Below are 11,557 nucleotides of genomic sequence, written 5' to 3'. Positions count from 1 at the left end.
CACTTTGGTCAACGTCTATTCATGAAAAATGTACTTCTTTCTCACAAATTGTGCAAACCGTGGGTTTATGAATTTAATTTCGAGGAAACATACTAGGTTGTAGTGATGTGGTTCAGGCTGTGGGCAGTGCTTGTCAAAACAGTTCAAAAGCAGATTTCCTACGGCATTATGTAACCGAATTGGATGTCTTAGAAAGAGATCTTACTTACCTGATTGTTAAACAACACCGACAACGCCACCTTGGGACTTTCACCCAAAGAATAAACAATAATACCTGATTGATCCCCACAGTTATACTAATCTATTAAAAAGAGGGGAGGCTTTCACATGTAAATGACAATGCTGTGAGCTTTACAAATGCAAATCAGGATAGTTTCACTCAGTGGTGCAGAGGTAACACCTTTTTCTAACTAAGGTACCAACTAAAATATCTGGCGTAAGTACACCAGGCTTAAAATAAATATAAAATCTGAAATTGTAGCTTATATAGATTTCCCTTATGTAAGTAAGTGTGCTATAATGAATTACATTGTATACCAATGCTATAAAAAAAAATTTGAAACAGTGCAATTTATTTCAACATTTGCCTGTCAAGCTCATCCAAGATAATATGTTTTAATGGAGAGAGTGGCACCACTGTACAGTTTTCTAAGAGAAGTCTTTCTGCTGACACCAAAACACTGCTTCACATAAAGCATATCAGCTGTGTCATCGCGTGTCAAAGTTCCAACCATTTGTCCTCCCAAAATACTGGCAAACTCAGCACCATATTCACATGTCCATGGCATACTAAGCTGTTGACTCTGCTGAAATTGCCTCATAATTTGAACTTCAATTGTCCTATTGTTGTTATTAAACTTTCTCAGTATTCCATTAAAACACTCAACACTTTTATCCAAAGCGACTTACAATAAGTGCATTCAACTATGAGGGTACTAACACAGAACAGCAAGAATCATGTAAGAACATTAACTTAACACCAGAAAGAATAAACTGGTCCTCAGTCACATACTCATCCCATATAAATGTAAAGTACAATTTAAAAACTGTTATAACCGCTGCTTCAAAAGTGAAAAGGTAATTTGTGAAGTTTTACTCTGAAAACGTCACACTCAGCTACATGCCACGTCAGTCGTTAACGTCAACGCGGTAGAGGGCTGGTCCAATCACAGCCTCGTGAATGAAGCGTCTGTCTCCTCGTGTTTTGCGTGGTCTGACGAGTGACTTTGTTTTCGGTGTAAAAAACTTGCTGAAGTCGACACAACACTGTTTCCCTGGAGGAGAGGATGAGTGCGTTGGAAAGTAAAGCCGCGGACCCAGTGTGGACGAGTCGAGGCAGAGAAGACAGGCGCACAATCCCAACATTACGGTAAGAGCTAAGCTACAGAGAGAAGCCATTGCTAACTGCTAAGCTAACTCTTAGATCTGAGTAGCGTGTTAACAACTGTGGGATTAGCGAGAAAGTTGCTCAAAGAAGAAGAGCATCGAGTGCTTGAGCAGAACTAGTGCATGTTTAAATATGTACGAACTGCTTAAACTTAAGAGTTTGTTCTCGTTAAGTTATTGTATGTAAGTAACGCCATTGTATGTAAGTAACTGTTTGGTAATTGTGTTTTTTGCTGTGGATCTTCCAACGGTGATCTAGCGAGACTATTTCCGTTTATTAATAATATACTCATGTTACTCATGTTGTTTTCCAGCTGCCTGTACTATGACGTACTAAGATGTACTATGAGCCAGTATGAAGCAACTTCCTGTACATCCAACCGGACCTTGCAGCTCTTGCAGCAGCATTGAGAAGTTCAGGAGTCGACAGAGAAGAAAGAGGGTAAGATTAGATTCATTAGATAATTTTTCTGTATGTATAGGTGTATGTTGTCATTGAACTGTGCTAATTGTACTGATTGTGTTTACAGCTGATTGAAGCGGGACAGATGACATGGATCCATCCTTCCACAGCCAGGAGCTCACCGACCTGTGTGCCACACTTCAAATAAGACTGGAAGCTACACTGAATCTCACAGCTACACATCAAGACTGAGGCAGATTCGGACAGAGTCCCACAAAGAACTTATGACCCAGAGGCGGCAAAAAGACATTTCAAGCTTCACCTGATTAGTTTTTCACTGGCTAGGCCAGTTGTGTTTGTACAATATTTGTACTGTATGTAAATAAAGCTTTGACTCAACATATACCTTGTTAATGTTTTTTTCCCTCTGCAATATGTTCAACATATAACATCAAGCATCACATGAATGAATGTATAGTCTTCAGTAACTGCAGTGCTTTTGGTAAATGCTTACTAATAATTAATAATATATATTAATTAACAATATATATAAATTAATATATTAATATATATATTAATTTATATTGTGTGGGAGGGGTTTACCCACGTGTGTATTATAATGACCCAGGGTGACCAATAGCAACAGATCTACCAGCCAATCACAAGTGACTTTTCGTTTCAAAGGTCTGCGGTTTCATCCAATGGTGAAGTGAGATAAGTTCTCACAAGCGATTGCGCTGCGACTCATATGCTAATTAGATCACACCTTCGCTCCGCGACTCCCCGGTGGGACTCCCCCCTCCCCAGCCCCCACCACTGCGATACCGGGGGTATGTTTCTGCCCATTCGCATCATGTAAACGGGCACTAACTGCCAGGAATTAGGCAAGTTTGCAGGCGTTTGCAGTGACAAAATTCGGCTTTTCGTCTAGTGCACACTCCTGCAATATCCAATGCCGCCATCACTACCAACAACTCAACAACTCTGTGCTTTTAATCCATCTGTTCACATTACACAAGGGCAAAGCAAACCTTAATTTGATGCCACTAAATGCAAAACGAAATATACTAAATGCTGCAATTTAGGGCAAACAAAAAGTAAACTAACATTAAACTAACTAAGGCAAGACAAGAGTGGTAGCATTTCATCTCGGCTGTCCGTAAATTCCCACGACCCCTAAAGTAGCATCGAATAGCTATTAACATGGTTGTTGTGACAAGTGAACAGCTCTGAGTGTGTGCGTTCACACCTGACATTAAAATGTGGCCCATGTGCCTCGTGATCGGATCTTAGATCAGATCTCACCTCCCCGCTCTACACAAACAAACATGTAGGTCATTTCTGTTGAAGACCAAGTTATATTGTTTTTACCCAGTCTGACTACTCAGAGTGTGTCAGATGTCACTGTGTGTGTGTGTGTGTGTGTGTGTGTGTGTGTGTGTGTGTATATGTGTGTCAGTTTTAGCACAAGCGAGTGAAAGAGAGTTAGAGAGACGAGTGAGGAGTGTCTGAATTAATATTTTGCAGCTGCACTACAAATAAAGATTTTACCAATTTAAAGGTTCAGTGTGTAAGGTTTAGGTGAAAGGGATAGCCAAGAGATAGCCAATTTATTGATTAAGTGTCATAAAGGTACTAACTACAAATTTGGAACTCTGATTAACAATTAAATTAATAACTATAACCAAAATTACCATATAGATAGTTAGCTAAGTTGAAGGATATGGAGTTCTTGACAGTGTAGAGGTTGGCAAAATTCACTTATGCAACATTAATGAAAAAACATTTGTGAAAGAAAAACATTTATTATGAATATAATAAAGTATAAAAACACAAATTACTAACGGTGTACTTACTAAACAAAGATAGGTATGTGAGTATACATGTGTGTGTGTCTGTGTGAGTCAGCGTGCTTTCAAGATGGCGGCTGGCCAAAGAGATAACACCCTTTTCTCCCCCTATTGTCTTTACGACATGTAGCAGGAGTCAGAGCTAATTAGGTGAAGGAATATGCATGTGTCTGTGTGTGTGCCAAATTAGACAAAGTTACTAGATTGGATGCAACGAAAGACTGTGAAGAGCATAACAGACTAACATTACTTTCTCAATAACTTGTACCCAAAATATCACAACACCACAAATCAAACTTATAAACATCACACAGAATCGGATAAACAGTCTTGCTTAGCCTAGTATAATTATTAAGCCCAGTTGTGTTACCCGTCCGTGGAAAGGGGAAAAAGAGTTGCTGTGCAGTTCGCAGTTCTGTGAAGTCGTCTTGCTGGTTTCTGTCTGGCTCCCGCCTTAGTGATTCTGTTGAGCTGTGCAGCTCAGTTGCTGGCTGAATTGTTGGAAAAACTAGAAAGAGAATGCTCAAAGCAAATCAAAATCTCTCTCCTTTCTTGCTGTCCTTTTAGATCTCGTCTCAAGACACTCCTAAAAACAAGTGGAATATGACATTATCTCAGTCTGTGGGCAGAATATGTTTCTGTTCTAATAAACATGAACTGAGACAAAATGATTTTCAAGAAGGATGTTTTTCCATTCCTCGGGCTAAGCAGATATGACAAAGTAAATGCACTGAAGCCAATTTAAATGTCTTTTTGGTATCGTTTCTGTTCCCGCTACTCTCAACAGAACTCTAAAAATAGATTCACCACTGATCCAAAATAGGAACAATTCCATCATGAGATAAAAGCTGACCTGGAGGAATCTTTAATAATAATACCATAATAATAACTCAAAGCTTTTAGGAGATAGTGTCATTTCTTTCTTTTGCTAAAATTATCTGGTTTTATTGAGTCGTCAGACTACTGCTGATACTACAACTTGGCATGTTTGCTTTATTATGAATAACTGAAGAGAAATTCCTACTGAAATCAAACCACTATTAAACAGTTACCACACCATGTAAAATAGTCAACTGTGTCAAACAAGCAAATAGCCGTGTCCCCTGACCTGAGTTGTGCAGGTTGATGCTGCGTAGGTTGGGGAAGAGCCGCTGCAGGACGTCTTTGTTGTCCTGGTTGGATGCCAAGTTGTTGTTGGACATGACCAGCGTGTCGAGGCTGGGGAACATGGAGCCGAACTTGCGGACTTCGGCCCAGTCCTGGAGGCTGTTGTCGGTGATGTGAAGCAGGCGCAGGCTGGGACAGGCCACACTGGAGGCACTCAAACTGCTGTACTCATTAATGCACAGGAACAACTCCTCCAGCCTGCAGGACGACACAGGACAATGTAGGGACTATATACTGTATACAACAGAAAACTGCCTTCCTCCACTTAGAATGTACAAACTGTAAATTCTCTTCAGTAATCAACTGAATGGCCCCTCCCCCCGCACACATGACCTAATAAAACCAGTCACTAGAAAGCACTTTTGCTGTGGTTTACTCCTTTAGTCTTTGTGTAGATTATCTCTGGGTGGTACTTTATGTTTGCCTCTGTGGGACCTTGATGCTTAGATTTACAGACAGGGATTTTAAGATGGTGACACCGATATGAAAACCATACAAATTTCCTCAGTCCACTTCTCTCCCTCTCAACTGTATTGTATCCTGCCAACTTCAGATTTTATTATTTAAATATTTACATTTGATATTAAATAATACTCTTATATTTTGTTATATTATTAGCCAAGGAGGTTATGTTTTCATCTGCGTTTGTTTGTATTTAGCAGGATTATACAAAAACTACTGGACTGATTACCCCAAGACCTGGTGGAGGGATGTGGTATCAGGGTCACTTTATTTAACAGTGCAAGATAGTAGAACTTTTGTTGACTTCATGATCATGATAGACAAATCTGACATGTTTAGGGGACTGGTATTTATGATTGTGTGTAATTAAGTGCGGATCCAATAAAAATCGAAATCATACCGTCAGTGCTGATGCTATGAACAAGAAGGAGATAAGAGCCAAAATAAGCATAAGTTAGGAGGTCATCTTTTATGGGTCAGATTTTCCACCACTGGAGAACATTGGAAACAATGCAATGCAGCAACAAGACATGGACTGAATCTAAATGTCCAGATTTCACAGACGTAAAGTCAGGAAGTCTGCAAGTGCTGAGGACTGTCCAGATCTGCAAATCTGCAAGGGGGCTTAATCTGACTTTCTGTGAACGTCCAGTGAGTCTGCTTGAAGTGCAGACTTTGACTGTGAAGATTGCCCATAGTTTATACCAATATGGATGTAATGGTGTAGAGGAAATGAAAAATAACTTAACAATAATGATCACATCACACACAATTTGATTTGTTTTTGAATACATCCATTTAAAAACTCTAGGACATTTGATAAACTGCCTATATACCTATGTACAAAACTTGTACAGAGTTGGCAAACAGACTAAAAGCTGTAACTGGAGCTAAAGGGGCTAAATAGTTTTTTGTAAATGATGGAATTCAATTTAAAAATTTTGATGAATGCCGATGCAGTATGTGAGTGATGTGTAATAGTGCTTAACATAGATGCACTTTGAATGTGTGTGTGAATGAGCGAATGGCAAAAACTGTACTGTAAAGCACTTTGAGTGGTCATTAACCCTCGTGTTGTTCCTGGGTCGGATTGACCCAGAGTGTGTGTGTGTGTGTGTGTGTGTGTGTGTGTGTGTGTGTGTGTGTGTGTGTGTGTGTGTGTGTGTGTGTGTGTGTGTGTGTGTGTGTGTGTGTGTGCGTGCGTGCGTGTGATCATACGCAAGCCCTGGCCGGTCAGGGTTAGGGTTAGGGTGACCCAAGGATTGTCATTATCCAATTCTCCTGGGGTAATTGAGACCAATGGATTGTCATTCTCGATTCTCCTGGGGGGTCATTTAGACCCCCAGAGAGGGCGCTGTGGTGCTCTGTGGGGTCATTTAGACCCACACCTGATTCCAATTGAAATCTAGGGAGGTACATTAGACCCACATAGAATTCTCCGTGTGCCACTCTCCCGGACCATGGCACGATGTCATGTCAGGAGCGTTTCACCAGAGAACAGGTTCTCCAACAGCTATTCTCCAAGCAACCATCCTCTGAACCCGAAGAGGACGCGAAAGAGCCAGACCAAGAAGCGGACGGACAAGGAGATGGAGAAGCAGACCGAGAAGCAGACAGAAAAGCCGACCGAGAAGAAGACAGAGAGGACGGCGACGATGACGGTGACTACGAAGACGAAGACTGCGACGAAGACTACGACCCAGTGGGTGATGCTTCTGCAGATTCGTCATCCTTGGAAGAAGAAGAATAAGACCACGGCGACACCACCACCACCGGACTCGTGGAAAGAGAGACCTTCCCGTCAAGAAACGGGGAAATAACATGGTCCTCGAGGGCGTACAGCCGAGAGGAGGGCCACTGCTCCTCCTACTCCTCCTCCTCTTCCTCTGCTGCGGCTCAAAGCGGGGTCCCCCGGGGCCCCACGATCCACGCGACGTCCCGCACTGGTGACCTAGGCTCGACGTTCCGCCTGTTCATCACGCCGACGGTAGAGAACATCATCCTGGAGATGACGAATCGGGAGGGTCGTCGAAAATACAGCGACGAATGGAAAGGGATGGACGAGACCGACCTGCACGCCTACGTAGGGCTGCTGATCTTAGCGGGCGTGTACAGGTCCCGGGGCGAGGCCGCCGCCAGCCTGTGGGACGCCGAGAGCGGCCAGGCGATATTTCGTGCCACGATGCCCCTAAAACTCTTCCACACGTACTCCAGACTGCTGCGCTTCGACGACCGCGAGACGAGACGCACCAGACGAGCCACAGACAAATATTATTATTATGTTATGTTATGTTATGTTATGTTATGTTATGTTATGTTATGTTATGTTATGATGTTATGTAGAAGGGAAGAGAGGTGTTCTCATCCAAGTTCACATTCACGCCCACTGCCACTCTGGTGTCCTACATCCCAAAGAAAAACAGCTCTTCACTACGACGCTCGACCCGAGCGTCCGGCCTCCTCCATAGCCCTAGCAGCAGCCCTGCTCGGGGCGAGTAAGAGGAAGAGGTGTCAGATATGCCCCAGGAAAAGGGCTGTAAAACTCACCCTGCCCTACGTGTGCGTCCTAATATGGGGTGGGCTATGTGAGGGGCCAACAGCCGGGGGAAGCAGGGACAACACAAGGGTTCAATCGATAGTGAACCAAAAAATTAAAATTCACTCATTATCTACTCACCCCTATGCCGATGGAGGGGTGGGTGAAGTGTTTGAGTCCACTTAACACTTCTGGAGTATCAGGGGTAAACTTTGTTGCAGCAGAATCCGACACAATTGAAGTCAATGGCGACCGTTTCTTCAGACGTAATAAAACAACAGAAAAAACACAACATGCCTCCATACTGCTCCTGTGGTGTCATCCAAGTGTCCGCAAGCCCTGACATTCATATCCGGCTCGAAAGGAGGTAATTTACACCGTGTCTTAAGCCTAAACGTCCACTGATATCTTCCTACGAGGTTCGTCCACGGACCCTCGGACTCACCATCATGTTGCTAGGTTAGCCACCTCCAGTGGACTTTTAGGCTTAAAACAGGGTGTAATTTAACTATTTTCTCGTCAAATATAAATGTCATGGCTTGCGGACACTTGGATGACAACACACGAGCACTATGGAGGCATGTTAGGGTTTTTTACCCCCCCTTCCATCGGCATAGTGGTGAGTGGATAATGAGTACATTTTCATTTTTCTGTGAACTATCCCTTTAAGACTGGAAATGTTCTCTATAATTTAAAAAATACAAACACAATGAATACAGATACAATTAAACATACAATTTAATGTACAACATAACATTACAACCTTGTGTTTGTATGCCTCAGCCAACCAGTCAAGTTGCAATTTATAGCCATGTCTGTCCAGACTGATAAGTGAGTAATTTGAAAGTATTCAATAAAAGGTGTGAAGTGTATTTTGTTGTTAAACTTCATTTGAAAGTTACATAACCATATTTATCTGTGCATTTAACAAAGCCTGTAATTTTCCTTACCCCGCTCACCTGTCAAAGGGAACTTGCGGACCTGCGGTGGGAACGACCACCACCCCCATACCAGGTCCTCTGCGTCACGGAAAGTTATCTGGACTGTGCTTTTCACTGATCACCTCCACAAAGGTACGGCCATCGTTGTCCTCCTGTGGCTCCATGGATATGTCCTGTTGCACGGCCTCCCCCTCGGTCTCCTATCCAAGTACTAACCAGGCCTGACCCTGCTTAGCTTCAAAGATCGGATGTGTTCAGGGTGGTATGGCCGTAAGCGAAGGACTCAACCCACAATACCTTATTTATACATGTTAACCACCACCATCATCAATACTATTGTTGCTTTGTGACCATTGAAACTTGGTTTTTATTGTTATTTAATTTTAAGGAAAAAGAAGCTTGAGGTGACATTTTGTCATAATATTGCAAGAAAAAAATCATGACAATTTTCAAAAATTTCCTTCAGTAATAATATCTGGGTTTCATCTACTGTTTCTTTTTTTGATGGTGAGTAAACTCCCTGCTCTTTCATCCTTCTCTCCAAATATGACATTTTGAGAATGATATGTTAATATTACATGAATAAAGTAGTGTTTTGAATATCAAGTCATTTGAATGTTCATTCTCTTCCTTCAGTGATGATGTGAGGGTTGCATATCCTTTTTTTTCTTTGATGGTGAGTCTTTCCTGCTCTTTGCAAGATGTACACACTAAAAGTGGACATGTCTACAAAATCTAATCGGGGTAGTGTTTCACATATGTCACACTTTACCCCCTATCCTGCTCTTTATTGACCATCAGCCACTCTAAGCTTTTCTGCTTGCACTTATTTGCTCCCCTTCACTCGAGAGCCCTCCAGTGGTTGTGTGTCATTCTGAGTGGAGTTAATACATTTCTTTTGTTGTTACTGCATAAAATACCAGTGTCAACAGAAGATATTTCAGTCAGTAAGATTCACTTTTGGCCTGGCTGCTGCTGCTTTGGGTCAGATGTATCAGGGGGAGGGTTAACCTCACTATCCAGTTTTTGTCTTCTTGTGTGTGTCATGCCATATGTGGATACTTGAAGCATGATTGATCTTCATCGTATCAATAGAGACAGTGATTAACATGTTGATCTCATAATGTAGTTACTGAAGGGTTAGGTTTAGGGTTAGGTGTTAAAGGGATAGTTCACCCAAAAATGAGAGTTCACTCATTATCTACTCACCCCGATGCTGATGGAGGGGTGGTGAAGTGTTTGAGTCCACAAAACACTGCTGGAGTTTCAGGGGTAAACAGTGTATCAGCCGAATCCAAAACAATTGAAGACATTAGTGACCTATCTTAAGACGTAATAAAACAACGGAAAAAAAACAACATGCCTCCATACTGCTCGTGTGGTGTCCTCACAGTGTCCACAAGCCCCGCAATTCAAGCCTAAAAGTCCACCAGAAGTGGCTAAGCAAGCAGACTTTAGCATTTCCGATGGTCCCTGAATGCACCTCGTCGGAAGATATAGGTGGACATTTGGACTTAGTTCATTCATACTTGTACATAGTCAGAGCATCCTGAGGGGCAGGGAACAACTCCTGTGTCAGAGGCCTGTCCATACCTGGTTCTAGGCTTCATTATTTTTTTAATTGCACGATTAGGAATATGAGCAGGTGCCACATGGAGGCTGTGACTAGTCAAACAAATGAATTAAAACTCCCTCAGGTAAGAGTGATAACACAGAGTGTGATTTAAGGTAGTCTGTAAGAATCTGTTCATATATACTCACATTTGATTGGTCAAAATAAAAGCTTCCCTCATTTGGGGATCAGATTGCAGTTCAACCCCTGTAAAGCTCAGGCTCTACTTAGACACAACATATTGATCCTTAAGTACAATGTTTATCATGTGAAACTATCTTGTTTAGCATGTTAACATTTGCTATTCAGCACGAAACACAGCTGAGGCTATTGGGAATGTCACATTCAGCAGGTATTTGGTCATTTATTTATTCTGACCTAATAATGGCACAGGACGAAAAAAAAGGCAATCATCAGTGTTATTACAAATCCTAGGGGGTGTGCTGTAAATGTCACATCCATCCATCCATCCAATAAGCATTGAGACATTTCAATTAGGAAAAAAAACTTAATTTGCACTGGAGGCGAAGTCAGAGATCACTGAAGTCATTCCGTTTCCTCCTCTGTGGTTCACAGCCAGGACAACACAGCACCACGATTGAACACATTCATTCATGAAAGTTTTGTGACTTTCAAATACTACAAGTCAAATAAAGTTCTTTGCTATTCTTCCTCTTCCATAATGTAATAGTAATGGTACATGTGTTGCATGAATTTATTTCTTATAACTTTCATACATCCAACATAAACACACAAAGGCAACAATGAATTTATCATATTGTGACATCCTAAACTTAGAGTTTTCCTCTCTTGGCATGTTTAAGATCTTTTAAAATCAGTTTTCATAGACCATGGCATTGCTTTTTATTCTCTATCATTCATTTTTTTGTCTGATTCCAATATATTTATATGTCATTACTGTGTTTTTAATCTGTTGGCTGTGTGTGTGCTTGCTGATCATCTGGACCAAAACCTCCTGAGGAGGAGAGATAGATAGATGGATGGATGGATGGATGGATGGAGATGATATTTGTTTTTTATGTACTGAATATGTACTTTATATGCTCCGCCCTAGCAGCCATGAGGACACTTGTTTTGTGAATATCTTTCAACTTTCCACACTAAGCTGACCTGCACATGTGTTTTCCAATATGTGTATGAATAAATTAACTGCTGAAGCTGCACCAGCAAACAGTTGAA

The sequence above is a fragment of the Hippoglossus stenolepis genome, chromosome 4, assembly GCF_022539355.2.
Source record: "Hippoglossus stenolepis isolate QCI-W04-F060 chromosome 4, HSTE1.2, whole genome shotgun sequence".
NCBI classification, from domain to species: Eukaryota; Metazoa; Chordata; class Actinopteri; order Pleuronectiformes; family Pleuronectidae; genus Hippoglossus; species Hippoglossus stenolepis.
The sequence above is the reverse complement of the archived record's forward strand: the minus strand, read 5'-3'. Positions refer to the sequence as shown.